Genomic DNA, 22539 nt, shown 5'->3' on the forward strand with positions numbered 1-22539 from the left:
CTCTCTTATTTCTTTTTCCTAGCGAATAAACCTTTAGATAGTTTATTGCCGGATTGGCTACAGTCGCTGTCTCCGGTATAAGATCTAGGCTACCAATTGATCTGGGGCAAATGACTGGTCTCTTGGAACTAGAAGCAACCTAAATGTGATGTGATTTTTGGTGTAAGACAAGTGACCATTTATCACTAAATCCAGTTTGTCTGGGTGGCAAGATAGACTGGAGAGTCTAAGGGGACTGTCTGTGACTACATGGTAAGACTGTTACAGCGATCCAGGAGTTCACATTTGTTACTGGCTTGGTAAAATCTCATTATAGAACACACCACCAGTTTGAGGGTGTCTGCCCTGTTTTTGACAGTCTTCCCTGAGGTAGCCACTCACAGTCATGAGCCACTCCAGACACTGTGACACAGCTCAGCATCACCCACCATTCTGTTACTTCTGGGAAGGTTTGAGCAATGAAACAGAAGTAGGGAGGGATAAGGAGAAAGTAAAATAGAATGAGAGAGAAAAGAAATCCCCCCGCCCATGAAGTTTGTTCAAAAGGCAATACTATTACTGGGTCGCCTCCTGCAGCACCTTCCTGCCGAAGGAGGCCTCTGCAGAAGACAGAAATTCTACTTTATAGCAATCTGATAAAGGTGTTAACTGATGCCCATGTGGCTAATCTGCATATTTCAGTGGTGAAATCATATGCTTATTCGACCCACGAAGCTGCTATAGATCTTGTGGAGTATGCCTTGCTTCCTTCTGGAACAGAGATGCCTGATACCTTGTAGGCCTGCACAATGCATTGTCTGATCCATCTAGCAGTGGTTAACTTGGAAGTTCTGAGTCCTTGACACCTTGAATGGAAGGAGACAAACAGTGCACCTGACCTTCTAGCAGATTCTATCACTTAGTGTAAACAGATCTATGCTTATTCTAAATCTTCAGTACTCTTCTGATGTCTGCAGTGTGCTTGTCAGTCAGATGTTGTGACCTGGGACAGAATGAGGGAAGAATAATCTCCTAAACGGCATAGGAAGAAGAGTTCCCTTTTAAAAGAAATGATTGCAGAGTTCTCAGTACCACTTTGTCATTATGGAATGCACAGTAAGGCTGACAGATCCGACACTCGTCTAACAGGCATAATGGCAGGCAGAAAACAGGCCTTGATGGAGAGATAGAATGCCAATATTGAAGTCAGAGGTTTGAAAGGGTGAGCTGTTAAGGCTGTGAACACCAATGGCAGGTTCCATTTAGGGAAAATTGGTCTGACCACTGGTCTGTCCTGTCAGACTGCTTGACGAATCTGGATACTTGGACTACTCTGCCAGACAGCAAGAGGATCCTGCAAACAAAACACTATTAATGGCTGATATCTGGTATGCTATGGAGCTGGGCTGAAGGTCTGTCTGGGGTCAAATTCAACAGTTTTTATTCACACCCTCTTGGAGGAAGTCCCGAATAGCTGAGATCCCTGGGGGATGGGATCTCCTTAACACAGTTCCCTGACTCACGCTCAGTCAGAGGGAGTGGCTATGAGTCCTGCTTGTCTTCACATTCCCTCAAGACTCATTTAAGGGAGGATAGGGACCAGTAGCCCCAAAGGGATCTTATCTTTGAGGTCCTGTGTTGACCCAGGATTTACCCCCTAAGTTGTTTGAATTAAGTCCTCCTTCTCCTTAGAGTCTCTCCCTATTCTGCTCTGTGTCTCCTGGTTTGGTTTTTCTGTGGTGGAGTCACAGCTACTTGGAAGGGTGGGGACCCCATCATGCCTGTCCCGACTCAGAGGTCCAGGTTCTAAGAGTGCTACGGTCAGCTGGTTGGGAGCACGCTGGGCATAATTCACTCTCTGCAAGCTTGGGAATGCTCCCTCACATAGGAAGCACCTTTTGGACCTTGTCCAGTGCTTGCACAGCTGCTCTGCCATGCCTATAAGGGGACAGAGCAGCTCAGCAAGGAGGCACTGCAGCGAAAGCACCACGTCTCTATGGCCAGGATTCTGTACAAACCCTGAACCAGGATGGAGGCTTAGAACAAAAAAAGAAGCTTGATACTGCCCAAAAATGGTTAGAAAATAGAGGCAAAGAAAAGGATGGGAGCAAACCCATTGCCGCATGGCTGCTGCTACAGAGGCAGAAGATCTGTCAGCAAGCAGGAAAAAGAGGCATGTCCAACTTTCGCTGTGCTACAGCTTTGAACTGCTTCCAGAAACTGCAGAGTGGCAGGAAGCAGCCCATATGTAACATAATTGTGGGAGATGCTGGGCTGCAGAAATATCCAGCTGATTTCCTCTCTCATTCAATCTTTGATGAATATTGCACATTCTAAGACAATGTTCCTCAGAGGTGACCTGGAAGAGTCATTTCTATGAGTGTAGTTTAGTCTCCAGGCAGAATCAATTCTTGACCTTTCTGAAGACAGCCAAAAAAGGTGCCAGTTGCAATGTTGTTTTGCATGATGTAGGTACTGTCCACCAAGAAGTGGGCTGGACAACAACAAATTCATTTCTGACAGGCAACCGTATAACTGTGAGATGGTAAATATCTTCAGTCAATTCTCAGCTGGACCATATTCAAACCAGTGAAGGGCTCTGTATCTCAGTACCAATCATATTTACATATTTTACAGTGTGTGTCAAATTCCCTTTGCTCATGGCTCCAATGGGCCATGTAGTTCTGTGCACCCTATCATGTGCCTCTATAAAAAGGAAAATAAGGACAACCCAGGGAATTACAGACCAGTCAGCTTAACTTCTGTACCCGGAACGATAATGGAGCAAATAATTAAGAAAACAATTTGCAAACACCTAGAAGATAATGAGGTGATAAGTAACAGTCAGCATGGATTTGTCAAGAACAAATCTTTGAGAGGGTAACAAGCCGTACGGATAGGGGGGAAGCAGTAGATGTGATATATCTTGACTTTAGTAAGGCTTTTGATACTGTCTCACATGACCCTCTCATAAACAAACTAGGAAAATACAACCTAGATGGAGCTACTATAAGGTTGGAAAATTGTTCCCAGAGAATTGTTATCAGTGATTCACAGTCATGCTGGAAGGGCATAATGAGTGGGGTCCTGCAGGGATCGGTTCTGGGTCCGGTTCTGTTCAATATCTTCATCAATGATTTAGATAATGGCATAGAGAGAACACTTATAAAGTTTGCGGACGATACCACGCTGGGAGGGGTTGCAAGTGCTTTGGAGGATAGGATTAAAATTCAAAATGATCTGGACAAACTGGAGAAACTGTCTGAAGTAAACAGGATGAAATTCAATCAGGACAAATGCAAAGTACTCCATTTAGGAAAGAACAATCAGTTGCACACATACAAAATGGGAAATTACTGCCTAGGAAGGAGTACTGGAGAAAAGGATCTGGGAGTCATAGTGGGTCACAAGCTAAATATGCGTCAACAGTGTAACGCTGTTGCAAAAAAAGCAAACATCATTCTGGGATGTATTAGCAGGAGTATTGTAAGCAAGACATGAGAAGTAATTCTTTCGCTCTACTCTGTGCTGATTAGGCCTCAACTGGAGTATTGTGGCCAGTTCTGGGCTCCACATTTCAGAAAAGATGTGGACAAATTGGAGAAAGTCCAGAGAAGAGCAACAAAAATGATTAAAGGTGTAGAAAACATGACCTATATGGAAAGATTGAAAAAATTGGGTTTGTTTAGTCTGAAGAAGAGAAGACTGAGAGGGGACATGATAACAGTTTTCAAGTACATAAAAGGTTGTTACAAGGAAGAGGGAGAAAAATTATTGTTCTTAACCTCTGAGGATAGGAGGAGAAGCAATGGGCTTAAATTACAGCAAGGGCAGTTTAGGTTGGACATTAGGAAAAACTTCCTAACTGTCAGAGTGGTTAAGCACTGGAATAAATTGACTACTGAGGTTGTGGAATCTCTATCACTGGGAATTTTTAAAAGCAGGTTGGACAAACACCTGTCAGGGATGGCCTAGATAATACTTAGTCCTGCCTTGAGTGCAGGGGTCTGGACTAAATGACCTCTCGAGGTCCCTTCCAGTTCTATGATTCTATACACAAAGTCATGGAACACTAAATGAAACTGAGAGGTTTTTGATGCTGATTTGGTCACTGACTTTTGTTTGTGTTTTTAAATGTGCCTATTAGAAAGTATGTGTATGCAATATGCAAGATTGAGAAGGTCAATATATATAGTTTAATTATATAAAAAAACAAAAACATAAGATTCTTAAAATGTCTCAATCTTTTTTGCTTAGAAAAAACAACCAAATCAGTGACCCCTCCCCAAATCATTGCACTCTGGACCTCATGCCCCCTAAAGCAGCAATACCAGCACCAGTTATTTCTCATTGTCTAGTTTTATTTTAGCAGCTCCTAGATGCCCCAATCAGAATGTGCTGATTGTGAGCGCAAGATTTCAGTGGGTAATTATGACAGGACATAAGACAGAATCTTCACATTAGATTTTGATCCTAGATGTTCTGTTCTGCTACAGACATTTTTGCATCAATTGGCATCAGGCAATTGGAAGATGAAAAAGGACATACGGAATACTGTAGTGACATTTTTGCACTTGAAATATATATTCACTGTATGAAATAGGCAAGAAGTTTCTGAAGCATAAATGGTGTGAATATGTGGTGAATGCAAGCAATGACTGGAAGAAATGAGCATAGAAGCTTATATTCTTATTCAAATTTGGGGTTTAAAACATGGATGAGTAAAATATTAATTTGGCCAAGTGTGAATTTTTGCCTGCAAGTGACCTCCTATTCATTACAAAATATTATGCAAGGATAACTGGATCTCTTAGACCTTACAAGATCTGATTATGAAAAATCCTTCCTTTGGAACTTAGGCTCCCAAATCCCATTGAATTTCAATGGGAGTTGGATGTCTAACTTTTTTAGGCTCCTCTGAAAATCTCAGGCCAAAAATATACCTTTTGTGTCCTTTATACTTATGTAATTTTGACTAATAATTATAAACTCATTGGGACAATCCCACCTTAATATAATTGGTCATAATTCCACTAACTTCTGTGGAAATACTTTTCTTTACACCAATTCTGCATTCGGCCTTGTGTCTCTTTGACTCTTATTTCACAAGATATTAAAAACACCACAATTCTGTTTTACAACAAATGGGGAACAAAGATTTCAACAGTAATATTCACAATAGTTTTCTATTCTGCTACTTTATATCAATTGTTATTGAAGTTAATAGCAGAAAATGTATTACTTGCTATGGAATTTGAGTTTTGCTCGAGGTACCATATTGAAAGAAAACATTAAAAAGTATAAGTTTTTGCATCTCCACTACATATGTGTGTACACACACACAAACACACACAAATATAACTTTCACACTTCAAGAATCTTAAACAGCCTACTAGTATAAGCTATGGATGTATGTGTGATAGATTGTGTAAAATAAAAGAGTTTCACTGTGTTCAGAACAGGAAACCATCCTACTACAACTCTAATCCCTCAATAAAGTGAAAGTTATTGTTCCTGTGAATTTGTTTGAAATATGATAAAAATATACTTAAACTTTTTAAGATTAAGCTGCATATGCAGCCATCACTTAGGTAAATATACAGGTATACATTTTTCTTTCCAAATTCACAGTGAATTATTTTTGTTCAGATGTTGACAAAGATATACTGAATTTTAAGGCCCCTTTTTGGATAAATCAGCCTCTTATGAGAGAGCATGAACTTAAATATCACAATTTAGGGCTTGAGCCAATTTCCACTGGGATTAATGTGAGTCTTTAAATTGATTTCAACGAGAGCTGGATTGGGCCCTTAATGATGTCATATTGTATTTCAAATTGCTTCCATTTAAAAAATACAAAGTTTAAATGCCAAGTTTTCACATTTAGGCACAACAGTTCTGCACATACATCTCTTTGTACCTAAAACCGTGCACAAATATACAGAGTATTTGCACATATATATAGCCACTTAGGAGCCTATATAGCCATTTGTACACACACATCTGGTATTTGTGCCTTCAGTTAGATGCAAGTGGGTGTGTCTGCATCCAACCTTGAAAATCTGTCCCTAAACGTAGAAACCAATGCTTGAAATTCCATTATAATGTGATGCCTCTCGGTGGGTCATTGGCAGCAGGAATTACATTCAGTACCTCTGGATATAAAAGCATAAACCTGTACTGCCTAAGATAAAAGACCTGGATTCCTTAGGCAAAACCAGATTAGGCTCATTAATCTTCATGTGTGGCTTAGTCACTAGAGAAATACAGACTACCAAAGTTAGTAAGGATGAGCTACGCACTGTCCCTGGGCATGGAAGCTTATCCCAAGCTGCAGAGATCCATTTAGCGTAAAACCTGGTAGGGGCCACTATTTGTTACACAATGCTCATGGGTGGATCAGCAGCAGAAGCAATCAAACCCAGGACTTCTGAATCAAAAAGCTTATGTCTGAGCAGCTGAGCTAAAAGTCCCAGCTGAAAGGCTCTAGCAGCCTCTTGAACGTTTATGTGACCCAGATCCCACTAGAGGGGAACAGAAAGCTACACTGAGTAGGTGTGGGCTACAATTGCAAAAGAAGAGTCAAAGGACCAAATTCTGCCAGATCCAATTCAGTCAGTTATACCAATGCAGCTCTACTGAAGTTATATGGATATGGTCAGTAGACTTGCACATGTGTAACTGAGGGCAGAAACTGGTTCAGGACACACTGGTATCCATTGATTAGTATTAGCTTTTAACAACAACAAATTATATCCTGAACAATTTGGATATAAATCTTCAGATGAAAAGTCAAACTCTGAAACATTAGACAAATGAGATTTTCAATGAGGATTTGATTAAGACACAGTTTATCAGACAGCCACATTTTCTATCCAATACTGAGAAAAACAGCTTGAAACAATAGTTAGCTGGGTCATAATTACTCTTCTCCTTTTAACCAACAATAAATAATTTTTTATCTCCAGTCTACTGACAATTCTCAGAACCACAGTGTAGTACCTAGAATTCTCTTGTAGTTAAAAGAAAAGAAACCAGAACTGCAACAAATTCATTTTCTATTAATTTTTATTAACCATCATTAAACACTATTAATTGAGAAAAAAAGTAATTAAAGTCCCGGCAGGATCTAATCTTCACCACGTCCAGCCAATGGCAAGGAGATGCTGAATCAGAAAGAACTACAATTTGGACTACAGTATGTGGCAAATTAGATGGCAAGTAGCATTATGTTTAAATGGAATTTGCTGCAGGTGATAAAGAAACATTAGTAACATGCACATATGAAATGCAGTATGAAGATTCAAGAGGCAAGCTATTTCCCTTCCACAGAAAGGACTATGATAATTTGCTTAATAACTTCATTTGTATTCAGCTTCCTACTTTCCCCATAACAGCACCCTGTGTCCCCTTTTAAAATACAGACAATAAAAACAAATTAAGGAGTCCAATTTAAATGTGGAAAAGAAAGGGGTTGGAAAGGAAGTCCAACATAAGTCAGAATTAAAGGCATCTTGAAAACTGTTATTTAATAAATTGGATGGATTTGAGAGGGGGGCAACATAGGGATCATCACAAACAAAGTGAACATCGGCTGACTACAATGGTGGGATCGTTAAACAGTGACACGTGAGAACAGATATCCTCTCATACAAGACCCAAGGCTTACATGCCAAATAGGGTTTTAAAAATAACAGTGCCAATTTAAAGTCTGATGGTAAAAAATGCAGGGTGAGCATAATATGATCACAATATCTCAAGCCATGAACAATCATGCCATTGCACTCTGACAGAGTATCTGTGTTGACAGCCTTGCAAGGAAGGAAAGGGAATAACCCAGCCTTGTGGTCACAAGGTCATGTGCTGCCATCACAAGGTCACCTTAGGGTAAAACTGCAAGCCACACAAAGGCATTAAAACCCACTTATGTTTGACTTATACATATTACCTTCATTTCCAGTCCCTTTCCTTTCTACATGGTAATGAGCAAATTTGGGTCTGAAATACACACACACACGGAGAGGTTTTCAGGTACAACTTTGTTCATTACTAAGTGAATACACTAATCCATTTCCATATTTGCATGAATAATAGCTCCTCTCTAAACAGTCATGCAAACAAAAAGTACTTCGCACAAATGTTTATAAAAAAGCAAATGTAAAGAGCTATGAACATGGTTGGATCCAAAAGCAAACAAGAATATTCACTGAGCTCTGTTCCCAAACTTTGTGCAGATGCTGCCAGAAGCGAGTGAAGACAATCCCCCTAGGAACCCTTCATAGCTGTGTGTGTCCCCTGTAACTAAAAAGGGTCAAGAGGTTCTGGCACCATTCCTAGAATGAAGAAGTGTGGTGGTAGGGGAATTTTCTCCCTCGGTACTGTAGGACTTTTCTAGTGATAGTGAAAATTCAATTATGGTGAAGGTTTGGGGGGATTAAAAAAAGTTCACTCTGAACCTGATCCAATACCCATTAAAGCCAATAAAAACACATCCAATGATTTCAGCGAGCACTGGATCAGGCCCAAAATGTGGGCTCCATTTTCGTATATTAATAGGGAGAATTCCTTTTGAAATTATATTGGTTCTGGACCATTGCACTTCTTATAATAATATCATACAGGAATCATTATCCTTTGAAAGATTCACATATCTCAGTGAAAATCTAACACACACTTTCAGCAAAAGCCACATCTTTGAACCATTATAGGGTTTGAAACCTTATTTTAATTCATTTATTCATCTTAGTCCCCAAACCTTCACAGAAAAATCAAAGAAAAACACCTCCACAATATTTATCAGCAGCCACCACGACCACCAATGACACACTTTTCAATAATAATTCCTTTCTAATTAAAACAAATAGTTTATCAGCACTGTTCAGGGTATTTTTTTGCCTTTATGACAGCAATCATATCTAGAAATAAGTAGCATGGAAACAATACATGGATTTCAGGTCAGCCTAATGCATCATTGTGGCTTTTACCTGACTTGACAGGCTTGTATTGTGTCATATACTGTACATTTCCAAACAAAAACACATGGATAACTATCAGTACCTTTGATAAAAATATTAATAGCCTGTACTACCGCTTAAGATAATTTGATGTTACTGGGTAATCACCTTACTGGCCTCTCTTAAGGCTGTATCCAATATTCAGCCCACACCAAGATTTAAGTATTCCCACACAGCGTTCAGGCACAAGAGAAGTTTTGACCCTGTCAAGCCGCATTCTCTTCTCAGCATGATAGCTCCTAAACATTCCAGATGTACCATTTTTCTAGCGGCCATCTATTCTTTCCTGATAAATGTCCTCCAGTAATGAATTTTCTGCATCCTCTATAGTCTAGTTTCTGCATGTATTAATCTCACAAGGTCAACATACTTATTCACCTTGGATAATAATGCTACAATAAGTTTATACATCATGTTACAATACAAGGTGAACCAGCCCCCACTTTGCAGTTTTACTAATCAATCAATTGCCAAAACGTCCAAGCCTAGAGTTGGCTGGAAAGATTATTTTATAGGCAAATCACCATCGCTCATATAATGAGCTGTCTTGCTGTTAGTCACCATGTATACTTAGTCCATGAAGGAGAGCAGTCACTCTGTGTCTAATCAAAAACAGAACCCCAATTAGTGCGCAGTTGCAAAGTTCCTCCTGAGATTCAAGTTTCCAGGGGGGGCACTGCAATAAATACAAACTCAAGCTCAAACCTTCACTTTCATAATTCACTCAGGGGGGCAGATCCTCAGCTGACATAAAGCTGATGTTACTTCAGTGAAGCCAACAGAGTTACTCCAATTTATGCCTACTACAGATCTGATCCAAGGTGTTCATGCCAAATGCAGACATACATTATATTCCTATTAACAACTCATTTGGAATTTGTTAATTGAGTACCTTTATGCGATTCTGTAACATTTTAATGGAGTTTCCTCATAAACATATTCTTGGGCAGCCCATTTATATTATTTTGTATGTTTTAATCTATTGAGTAGGCACCTAGAACCTAGGATGGGCACCTATACCTACATTTTATAAATCTGAAGAAATAAGAATAATACACATAAAACCTTTAGAAGAAAGCAATATAATTAACAGACACAAATTGTTAGAGTCACTTACATCACTTATAATTTCAGTGCATCTTCTGGCCAGTTCCATGTTTCTGTCCTCAATAACTGGCTTAAGGAACACCTATAAAAGAAAGGGAAAGCATTTCAATATCACTAAATTAAACAGTGAAAAAAGAAGTAAGCACCTTTTCGAAGTTATCACTGCCACCCACCCTTTCTTCTTCCTCCTCCTCACTTTCATCCTCCCTGAAATCCTGAAGGACAGGCATTCTTATTTTTAATATTTTTGAAAAGCAATGGGGTAAAAATTGAAAAAGTCCACTGCTGCAGCAAACGGTTTATGTTCCACCACTTGTCTAGGGTGTATGCTTCTCTTGTGTCCTTCACTAAGCTTAACCTTACCAAGGCTTCTTCCTTATTTAGACAACACTTGAAAGTCTTTATCTGAACAATTCAGTATGAGTGAACTAAAAGGCATTACAGATGGCCTTGCTAACTCAGCTAATACTTTCTTACAGATAAAGTATAATTAAATGACCTATTCAAATAAACTATTCCTAAATGTCTAAGACATTTAATTAAAGCACTGTAATTCAGTAACTATGTAAGATAAATGATTTAATGAAATTAACTGGCTAAAACGGGTGCCATGAAGCCTAAGATTATGGGAAAACTATCTAGTTCTAACATTTAAGATATCACAGACTCCCAACCAGCTGTCACAAAACTTCTTCACTCAGTCCAAATACAGTTCATACAGAAAAGATGCACACATCTTTAATTTTCTACTACAGAGAGTCTGGACAATTCACATTTGCTTTATGAAATGCAATTTCAGAACGTAATACGTTACTTTTAGTACACTTTCCTGAAAATGTTCCTTTCATATTAAACATTATACATTCTTAAAATGCTTCATGCATTATGTCAGCTACAGTAATATACATACATACACATACCAACACTCTACAGAAGATAACATACCCTGATCATACAGATAATACATGTTCCTTAAAGGTCTGTATAACCATTCACAATTAAAGACTGTCAAGATTTGTAGTCTCAGAACCAACCTTTTCTGTATAAATTCACTGAGCTCAGCTCTGTTGGAACGAAAGCTGCCTTATTGCTAGTGGAAATAATTTCACCCGTTGTTCTGTAAGAATGTATTGTAAGTAGGGCTGTTGATTAATTGCAGTTAACTCACGCGATAAACTAAAAAAAAATTAATTGTGATTTATTGCAGTTTTAATCTCACTGCTGAACAATAGAATACAAATTGAAATTTATTAAATATTTTGGGTGTTTTTCTACATTTTCATATATATTCTATTCTGTGTTGTAATTGAAATCAAAGTGTATATTATTTTTTATTACAAATATTTGCACTGTAAAATTCATAAACAAAAGAAATAGTATTTTTCAATTCACCTCATTCAAGTACTGTAGTGCAATCTCTTTGTTGTGAAAGTGCAATTTACAAATATAGATTTTTTTTGTTACATAACTGCACTCAAAAACAAAACAAAGTAAAACTTCAGAGCCTACAAGTCCACCCAGTCCTACTTCTTGTTCAGCCAATTGCTAAAACAAACAAGTTTATTTACATTTACAGGAGATGCTGCTGCTCTCTTCTTATTTATAATGTCACCAGAAAGTGAGAACAGGCACTTGCATGGCACTTTTGTAGCCAGCATTGCAAGGTATTTACGTGCCAGATATGCTAATCATTTGTATGCCCCTTCATGCTTCGGCCACCATTCCAGAGGATATGCTTCCGTGCTGATGGCGCTAGTTAAAAAAATGATGCATTAATTAAATTTGTGACTGAACTCCTTGGGGGAGCATTGTATGTCCCCTTCTCTGTTTTACCCTCATTCTGCCATATATTTCATCATATAGCAGTCTCGGACGATGACCGAGCACGTTGTTCATTTTAAGAACGCTTTCACTGCAAATCTGACAAAACCCAAAGAAGTGTGAATGTGAGATTTCTAAAGATAGCTACAACACTCAACCCAAGGTTTAAGAATTTGAAGTACCTTCCAAAATCTGAGAGGGATGAGGTGTGGAGCATGCTTTCAGAAATCTTAAAAGAGCAACACTCCGATGCGGAAACTACACCAAAAAAGAAAATCAGCCTTCTGCTGGTGGCATCTGACTCAGATGATTAAAATGAACATGCGTCGGTCCACACTGCTTTGGATTGTTATCGAGCAGAACCCGCCATCAGCATGGACGCATGTCCCCTGGAATGGTGGTTGAAGCATGAAGGGACATATGAATCTTTAGCGCATCTGGCATGTAAATATCTTGTGACACCAGCAACAACAGTGCCATGAGAACACCCATTCTCACTTTCAGGTGACATTGTAAACAAGAAGCAGGCAGCATTATCTCCTGCAAACTTGTTTGTCTGTGCGATTGGCTGAACAAGAAGTAGGACTGAGTGGACTTGTAGGCTCTAAAATTTTACATTGTTTTATTTTTGAATGCAGGTTTTTTTGAACAGAACTCTACATTTGTAAGTTCAACTTTCATGATAAAGAGATTGCACGACAGTACTTGTAGTAGGTGAATTGAAAAATACTATTTCTTTTGTTTTTTACAGTGCAAATACTTGTAATCAAAAATAAATATAAAGTGAGCACTGTACACTTTGTATTCTGTGTTGTAATTGAAATCAATATATTTGAAAATGTAGAAAACATCCAAAAATATTTAAATAAATGGTATTCTATTATTGTTTAACAGTGTGATTAATCGCGATTAATTTTTATAATCAGATGATTAAATTAATTAATTATTTTTTAAATCACTCGACAACCTTAATTGTAAGGTTCTTATTCAAAGTAAGAAAGCTAACTGGTTTTACAATCATTCAAATATGATGTTCTTTTCCTAATTCTAGCACATCACACCACAACTTTGGACTGCATCCCCCAAAGTGATCCACTGCAAAATCTCAGGGGTCCAGGTTAGTAGATTCCCATGTGTTATTGGAGCCTGTATCTACACCTGCCCGTCCTCTGAGCTCCTGACCCAGGAGGCTAGCCCTCGGCCCCTCTCCCGCTGTCCTCGACCTGGGCGGCGGGCTGCGAGCTCCTGGGGTAGCGCAGCTGCAGAGCCCGGCCTGATCTGGTGCTCTGTGCTGCGTGGTGCATGGCTGGCTCCAGCCGGGCGGCGCGGCTGTAGCTCCACCAGCCACCGGTGCTCCAGGCAGCGCGGTAAGGGGGCAGGGAGCAGGGGGGTTGGATAGAGGGCAGGGGAGTTCGGGGGGGTGTTCAGGGGCCGGGGGTGTGGATAGGGGTGGGGGCGGTCAGAGGGCAGGGAACAGGGGGGTTGAATGGGGGCAGGGGTTCCGGGGGCAGTCAGGGAGAAGGGGTGGTTGGATGGAGCAGGAGTTCCGGGGGGGCAGTCAGTAAGGAGAGGAGAGTTTGGATGGGGCAGCAGGGGGAAGTCAGGGGTGGGGGTTCTGGGGGCCGTCAGGGGACAGGGAGAACGGGGGGTGGATGGGGCAGGGGTCCTGGGGGGGAGGGCCGTCAGGGGACGAGAAGCAGTGGGGGTCAGATAGAGGGCAGGGGCCGGGCCATGCCTGGCTGTTTGGGGAGGCACAGCCTCCCTAACCGGCCCTCCATACAATTTCTGAAACCCGATGCGGCCCGCAGGCCAAAAAGTTTGCCCACCCCGATCTACACAGAAAACATAAGGAATTTGAAGTTTTTAATGTAAAATTCCCAAAATACTAAAAAGTAATTGTAGCTAACATATGCTTCCCATTTGCTGTCTGGAACAAAAGCACTTCATTAGAAAAAGATATGAAAACAGACAGAACATTTGTGACTGAGTAAAAAAGTATTAATTAAGGATGTTTGGATTTTTTTAATCTTTAGAAAAACAGACAGCTCCCAACCTACTATAACCCAGAGACAGAAGGCATTTACACATTAATAATACACAAGGGTTTCAAATGACTTTTATCCTGCTGTTTTAATAGATAAGCTCCTAAATTTTAAGAGTGACAGTGATTGTAGGTGCCCAAATTGAGACCCATAAGGCCTGATTTCCAGAGGTGTTGCATTCACACCTCCCACTGACTTCTTTTGGAGCTGTAGGTACTCAGCACTCTTGAAATTAGGCCCAAAAATCTCTGAAATTGGGTCTCACAACAACTGGCCACTTCTGCAAATGTTAGACATGATAAATGTCTTTCTGAGCAACTACAGCAGTTGCTACATGACATGGCAATTCACTTTTCTGGTATACAGAGCACTTGGTAAAGACAACAGAAATACAGCACAGCAATGAGTCACGGACTTTTTGTGCTAATACCAAAGTGAAATGCTGAAGAATGGAAATATCTCTGCATTGTAAAATAAATATTTTAATCCTCAGGGTTTTTAATATTTCATTGTTCCCCCCATATTCAATACATTTGGCAAGAAAAGATGTCAAAAATAATTAAAAGACAGAGGGGGAGATATTAATAATCACCAAAAAAAATGCTAAATTTTGCAAAAATCCAGCATGGGCTTTCTCCTTGGAAGAGCTGCTATTTTTCCAATGGAAGTCAAATGGTCAAAAATGACAAATTCTGAACTGCTTGGATGTTTAGGTTATTTAAAAGGTTAACATTACAAATAGTGGTTATTCAGAGTTCTGATGCAACAGTAATTACATATTAATTGTGGTTTTCCTGCAATGGTTTCTCCATAACAAGATCACCTTCTTCTTTAGCATAACCACAAGTTGATTTACTTACATGTATTTGTTTTTATTTCTGAAGGTACAGGATCAACCATAGTTTTTATAGGGCCTAGCCCCCTAGCTCATTCAAATGTGCTGGGCCTTTCAGCAGACTTCCATCAGCCACACATCTAGAGAATGGAGGAAGGGTTTCATGGCTAATCATATTGAGGAAATAGATGCCAAAATTACATTTTCTAAGGGAGTGGAGGGAAAATCATGCCACAACACATTACCACAGCTATAATACAATATAGCTCTATTCAGTGTGGCAGTCTCCAGGGGACAGATGGCAGCAGACAGACACTATCAGATGCAGGCCGCCCACTAAAAACACAGGGCTCTGCTGCATAATGTGTCAACCAACAAAGTGACAGAGAAGCAACTCTTTGGCAATTAAGGTCATTCAGATACAGCTCAGAGAGAGTTTTGTTAAGGAAAATTAAGACTGCATAGTTTAAAATGTGGAGAGGTTTGTTAGTTTCCTGCAGGGTGGTGGTCAATAACAGTTAAAGTTATTTCTGTAAGATATTCTAATAAGCTAGGATTAGTATGTGTGATGTGGCAGCTGTCATTTATGTAGCTCTTATTTTTGCTAGTTTTACTTGTTTTAGTAAAAAACAGCCAAACTAGAGATACTGACGTGAAATAAAGCCTGAATTAAACCCTGACACTATTTATTATGTCACTAAAATGATCATAAAGGTTGTTTTCCCACAGTTTAACCACAAAAACGTGCACTCACCACATGCCCAGGTAAGATAACACTTTCCACTATAAATACTGCAATCCAGACAGACAGACTTTCTGGCATAAAATCACCATCGATTTAGCACAACCCAATTGCACAGGGGTTTAAAAAACAAACAAGCAAAAAAACCCTGGCATTTACTCTTACGGACCTACTAAGTGGTGTGTACCACAATGCTTTTCATACATGCATCATGCCATTGCAAAATCAGGTTCTATTCTTCTCGCTGTATGTGCACATAACTCTCAGTAATATCAATGGGAGTTGTGTGCACATAAAAAAAGGAAAATATATTGGTTGGGGCAGTAAACAATACTAACCCATTCAAATGTTATGAGGAAAAGTTCCACTGCTCCAAACCCCAGCTTAGAGCTACCCTGTATAAAGCTGTTAAATCTCAATTCCCTACTTGATTAAATTTAGTCTTAAGAATTCTTGTTATTTTGTTGAAGCATATACAGCAAAATTAAAATAATTGTGTCTCTGCTAGATTTACTATAGAGCTACAGTATTTGCAGCAAATAACTTGTTTCAGGTCTTTACCTTATAGCTTATAAATTGTACACAAATAATAACATATGTTTTACTGTTTTAGCAAGTGAATTATATGGTTTATATACTACTAAAACGGATTTGTCAATCTCCAAACACTTAGAGCCATTATTTGCCTATTTGTCTACCCAATATTTTCTGTCAAATAATTTGTTTTGGGTGTCTGGCACCTTGCCACCTCACTGCTCCACTACCAGATATCATCTTTTATGAAAAGATGCTCATTTGGGGAGTAGATCGCAGGTAAATCATAAGTCCTACACATCTGAAGAATTGGACTCAAAATAATTTGCAAATAAAAATGAGTTTGGTGGTCTCATTCTTGTCCATAATACATGAAGTATTTTATCAGTTAGTCTCTCCGCCCTGTCATTAAGCATGTGATATCAATTTGGCAGGCTTGCTCATGAGATTCCCTAATGCCACTTTTGGCGACAACCCCAAATATCTTTGGGTTGAAGAAATGAGCACATTGTGACACTACTTCACAAAACAGCAGCAGCTGGGCATGCCCAGGAGAAGGCACCAGAAATGCTACAACTCTCTTCAACTTCATATCCTAGGACTTTGCACAGGAGAGACCCAGGACTTAACTAGCAGGGGTCTTGGAGGTTAAGGGACAAAATATTTTCACTGAGTTGTGTAGGGAAACTTGATGAGCACAGAAACAACACTTTAGGTTCTGAATACTGCACTATTTGCAATGCTCCATTTAAAATTCAATAAAAGAAGAGTCAGATAGCTTTAACAGAGTAATTCATATTCTCTCACTTTCATCGGGGATCTAGTTCAAAATCAACCCACGGTTTTCCCTGAAATGAGTGTGGCATTTTCAGTTCCGTTCTCACTGAAGAGAAGTACACATCACGGAAATAAGTACAATTAACTCAACACAGCTGGTGGTCTCTTTTCAGACAGTACACAAGAACTTGGTAAGCATTGAGATTCAATTACTTCTCACTTCTAGAAAGACCCATCTATCAGATTGGGGATTACTGGCAACGCTAGGCAAGAAAGTTCATGGCTTGGCTATTAGCACCCTAATTACAGGAAGAAAGCAGGTGTTCTAGGACTGCCAGTTTGTTTAAGCCTCTCATGAATATGAAATACAAATTAACATTAACAAAAGAAATCCAGTAGATGGTCCTTTTTAGATAAAGTGTAACTATAACCTTGTATCGGTCACGTCATTAACATGACAAGGTGGGTATGGTAATGTCTTTTATTGGACCAACTTATCTTGGTGAAAAATACAAGCTTTTGAACTTCTAGGTCTTAAGAAGAGTTCTGTGTAGCTTGAAAGTTTGTCTCTTTCACCAAGAGAAGTTTGTCCAATAAAAGATACTATCTTACCCACCTTCTCTCTCTAAAATCCTGGGACCAATACAGCTACAACAACACTGTAAAATCATTAACATTCCATTCATCAAAAATGTCTTGTGCTCTAGAGCTAATATAATTTTTATACTGTTTTGTGAAAGTTCTTTAACAAAGACTTTGTTAAATCAATGGAAGTCAGAATTTTATTTTTAAAAGCACATTAGATTCAAATTTTAAAACTGTCTGGTGTCTGTGTCATGGGAAAGCCAATAAATGAATTTCCAATGAACTAGATATCACCAGTTTAGATAGGTGGGTGGCTATATGCATATTCATTAAAACAGTGTCTAGCCCAAAGGAGCCCTGATGTTAGTTAGGACCGTTAGGCACTACCATAATACACATGCTAAAGGAGAATAAAAAACAGGCAAATGGAGCAATCAACAACTTCAACTACACCTCTACCCCGATATAACGTGACCCGATATAACACGAATTCAGATATAACGCGGTAAAGCAGCGCTCCGGGGGTGGCGGGGCTGCGCACTCCGGCGGATCAAAGCAAGTTCGATATAACGCGGTTTCACCTATAACGCGGTAAGATTTTTTGGCTCCCGAGGACAGCGTTATATCGGGGTACAGGTGTATTAGTACCAGAGTGTGACACTACTTTGCCCCCTTTCACTCCAATCTGCATTGCTGAAACATTTCGCAATGTTTTAACCAGTTTTCTTGCAAAATGGCATCTGGAGTAACTACTTCAGAAGAAGATGCAAAACATGTCACAAGTTATGGAACACTGTATATCACAGTGGTCTCAACAAATTCCTCTGATTCAACTGTGAAATCCAGAGATTTCATTCTCCTAAGGTCTCTGGTTTTGACAGAGCTCCATCCTGTTTGAGGGGATGGCAACTCACCATCTACACAAGAAGCTAAAAACCCTCTAGGCTTCATGCTTCTCAAAAAGGGTCTAGAAAATTAAATTTTCATTTGACTTGGCTGCTCAATGAGGTTTCCATGGAAAATGAATCAGCCACATCCTGTACATCAGAAGCAGAAAGAGGAACTGAATAGGGACTCTAGCTCAGGGGTAGTCAATTATTTTTTGTCAAGGTCCAAATTTCTTGGTCAAGGTCTAATCAAGGTCTAGACTCCAAAGAAAATAATTAAAAAGATAAAAACAATAAAATAAGAATAAATAAATAAAAAAAATTGGGGTCCGTTCAAAAGCATCTGGCGGTCCACATTTGGCCCGCGGTCTGCATATTGACTACTCCTGCTCTAGCTCCTCCTCTTCTAAATCTATTCAAACTAAGCAAAAAAGAAAGGTCAGGTACTGCATCTAACTCCTCTCCTTCACAAAATCTGCATCTTGTTCAGATCCACTTTCTTCTAAGGAAAAGCTATGACATTCAGTATAATGAGGACTCGAGAATCTCACCTTGGTATCTTTCAGGGCTAATAACACTTAATTTGTTTGCAGACCCCATCAAAAAGAAAGGATTATTGGAACCAATACAAACAGATAGGTTTTTATTTTCCATCACCTAATCTTATAAAGCAGAAGACTTTCCCTTTCCCCTTTCAGTCAGAGCACACTCAAATAGGGTTTAAGGTAATCTATCATTTTAGAAAAGATGTACCTGACTGCAGTTTGGGAATCCCTATCATACATATAAACATTATGGACTTGATATGGGAACTTCAACTGATGGACTCTCTGGCAGCAGTGTTTTCAGTGAATTAGTCTCTGGGATCTAGGGCATCTATGTTGGATATGTTTCTCTCATGAGTTTTCTTGTGCCACTGCTATTTAGAACCCAATTGCCTAACTGATGGACTCCATGAAGCACAAAGGGGAAAAAAAGGGCTTTACCTGTAAATTTTGTTTCTGTTATAATTAGATCCACCAGCTTGTAACCGAGGGGTAGCCATGTTAGTCTGGATCTGTAAAAAGTGACAGAGTCCTGTGGCACCTTATAGACTAACAGACGTATTGGAGCATAAGCTTTCGTGGGTGAATACCCACTTCATCAGATGCATATGGTGGAAATTTCCAGAGGCAATCTCTAGACTGATTCTTTCCTGTATATTTATACCTGCCTCTGGAAATTTCCACCACATGCGTCTGATGAAGTGGGTATTCACCCACGAAAGCTTATGCTCCAATACGTCTGTTAGTCTATAAAGTGCCACAGGACTCTTTGTCGCTTTTTACAGCTTGTAACCCTCACTCATTTTGTAACTTTTCTTCTAGAAGCTTAAGCCATACATGATTTCAAACCATACATGGTTTCCTCCTCTTGGACTTTGTTGGGAACGTTTTTCTTGACTGGCTGTATTTGTTGTGTTTGAATATTCTAATATTTTACTTAAGTCATACATTAACTGGAGTAGAGAGTATAATAACACACTGACACATGCAAATCTGCTTTGTCACTCTGATTCAATAAGTGCCTAAGCTACTACCCAGATCTCTTCACTCCTGGAGCTAATTAGCAGAAACTCAGTTTGCCGGCACGGTTTTAATTGGACTTTTTCAGAGTTTCTATGTCTTCATTACAGTCCTGTAGCAATTTTTTTTGGTCAGATTCAGCCCATGGTATCAAATGAAAATGAACTTTCATGAAAAAAGCCTGTGATGGCAGCTGTAATCTAACATGTCCATATATTTGAAAGCAGTACTACTTTGGAACATTTCCAGTTATAATGATACTCAAGTAAATGATTCTATATGTTGAAGTGATGTATACTGCTTATGTTAATCCATCATTATTAACAATTATTTAAAATCATAGTTATCCTCTTGGTATACAGACAATATCATGCTTACTTGTCTTCAGAAGACTACCTAAAACAGAGAAGATAAAGGTAGAGACTGTAATAAGAGAAACTTCACAAGGATCTTTAATATGGTGGAAATGTAATTTGAGACTCTGATGATGAAAATATGTATCAGGGCTATAATACCTTTTAGGAAGAAAAGATAAGCAAGTCACCACCTATGGATGGTAAAGTTATGTCGTAATATACATTTCTAAATATCTTCAACCTTAGCGAAAACTAAACATAAAATCATACTAGTTTGAAAACAGATCAGGTCATTTAACAACGTCCTTAAAACTACTATATGCCTGATCTATAAATGATTTTCAGTTCGAAATTTTTTTTTCTAAACAATGAACTGTGCCAACAAGATTTTTTTTTAAAAGAAACCCTGAAGTTACACATATTCCTTGCATTCAGGAAACACTTCCTCGTTTAAGAAGGAATTAAAATGCACACACAGAGCTTCACAGTTAGACTTCCCACTTAACCTATTGTTCCCTGGATGACTGGTTAAGACTATCATACCCCAACAATATTGTAATAATTTAGCACTGATGCTGAAGGCCAGCTACACAATATATTTAATGTACATTCCAAAATTATACAAAATATTAAAAAGATAGAATCTGATTACATTCAGCTCATTCTTTCCATAAAGCTGCCCTGTGTAACAAAATAATCTGTTTTAATGTACTAAATATTATAAATAAAATATTTCGTAATACAGTTGCATTGAGTTAGAAATAAAGGTGTAATAACCCTGTATTGAAATGGCTTTAACATAGCAAAGAACCTTGTACCAAGGGCTCTCTGGACCACAAAAGCCTGTAATTAAGCTTGTGGTTGTAATTCCAGCGAGCAACTTAACAGTTCTTCAGTGTTGATCTAGGGCACAGAAGAAAATGCACGAAAAATGTAATAGCTGGTAATAATTAGGCAAGGGAAGGTTGGATTCTTACAGACATTCTATTTAACTAGGATATATAGTTGTCATGACAACAGTGACAAGATGATAAAAACATCTCTTTCCTCTGATCTGCTGAAAAATATATATTTCTTCTTCTATCATGTGTCACTGCGGCAAACACCTGGTTTAGTAATGCTGTAGTATAGTTGGTAACATATCTCTATATCCTGACAAATGTACTTTACATTTTTACAGGATTTCATCCAATATCTGATGTACTTAAAAATGCTGCATGAACTAGCAATTCTTCGAGCATTTCTTTTGCTTCTTAAATCATTTCTTTTGTATGCAGCTTCTCAAATCAAGTCATATGAAACCCTGGATTTTATCTTCATCATTGTTCACAGTTCAATTTTAATATTTCAACAAGAACACTTTAATAGAGAAAATTTTGCATTGTTCAAACAAAAACTGATTTAGTGTTATCTAAAGAAACAGTATAGATTTCAGCAAAAACAATTAAAAATGAGTTTGGCAACATGCTTGGGATGGATATCTGAGTGTGGTCGATTGTCTTGTAGATATTTGAGGCAGGCAGCAATACCACTGTTCTGAGGGATGTCGGTGTGTACAGAGGGGACATCCATGGAGGCAAGGATGGTGTTCTGAAGGAGGTTGTTAATGCTGTGGAGTTTCTGAAAGAAGGTGGCCCTTTGTGTGGTGAGTGGGTTGAGCATGTTTTCTATGAGTCCTGATATTCCTTCAGTAAGAGTGCCATGGGCAGATATGCTGGATCTGCCTGGGTTCCCGTGTTTGTGTATCCTGGGAAGCATGCAGAAGGTCCCTGCAATGGATTTATCAGGGATGAGGTGTAGAGTTTCTCTTAGAGTTGTTGGGGAAGGATTTGATGACATCCTTAATGTGAATTTGGGTGCCCTGTTCCATTATGTGATCTACTTCTCTGGTTGGAGTTTCCTTGTTTGATGAAGGCAGTTTTAAATGTGTTAACACATTACCAAACTCACCCACTTCATCCTCACCCATTACAATTCAACAAAAAACACTTTGTCCAAACCCTGGGAACAGCCCTGGGTACTAGCATGGCTCCCCAATAATGCCAACCTCCTCATGGGCCACATTGAGGAAGAATCTCTGGACAAATACATCATGAAACCAATGATATACATGAGATTCATCGATGATATTTTCATCCTATGAGCGGACGATTTAAACTCCCTCATAGATTTCCACCGCAACTTCAGTAACCACCACCCATCCATCAAACACTCTCTAGAACATTCCCATACCATCTTCAACAATGGAATAAAGCAGCGCACAAGCGACCAGGGAGCGTTTGCGAACAGGGGCTG

At 39.0% G+C, this 22539-nt stretch overlaps 1 protein-coding gene across 1 annotated transcript in view; it reads right to left on the reverse strand.

Moving 5' to 3' along the window:
• NEBL (nebulette) overlaps positions 1–22539 on the reverse strand; it is a 317215-nt gene that overhangs the window by 105454 nt on the left and 189222 nt on the right. The gene's annotated exons all lie outside the window — the stretch shown is intronic.

This window comes from Terrapene carolina, unplaced genomic scaffold (genome assembly GCF_002925995.2).
Source record: "Terrapene carolina triunguis isolate 2854851 unplaced genomic scaffold, T_m_triunguis-2.0 Scaffold84, whole genome shotgun sequence".
Lineage (NCBI taxonomy): Eukaryota > Metazoa > Chordata > Testudines > Emydidae > Terrapene > Terrapene triunguis.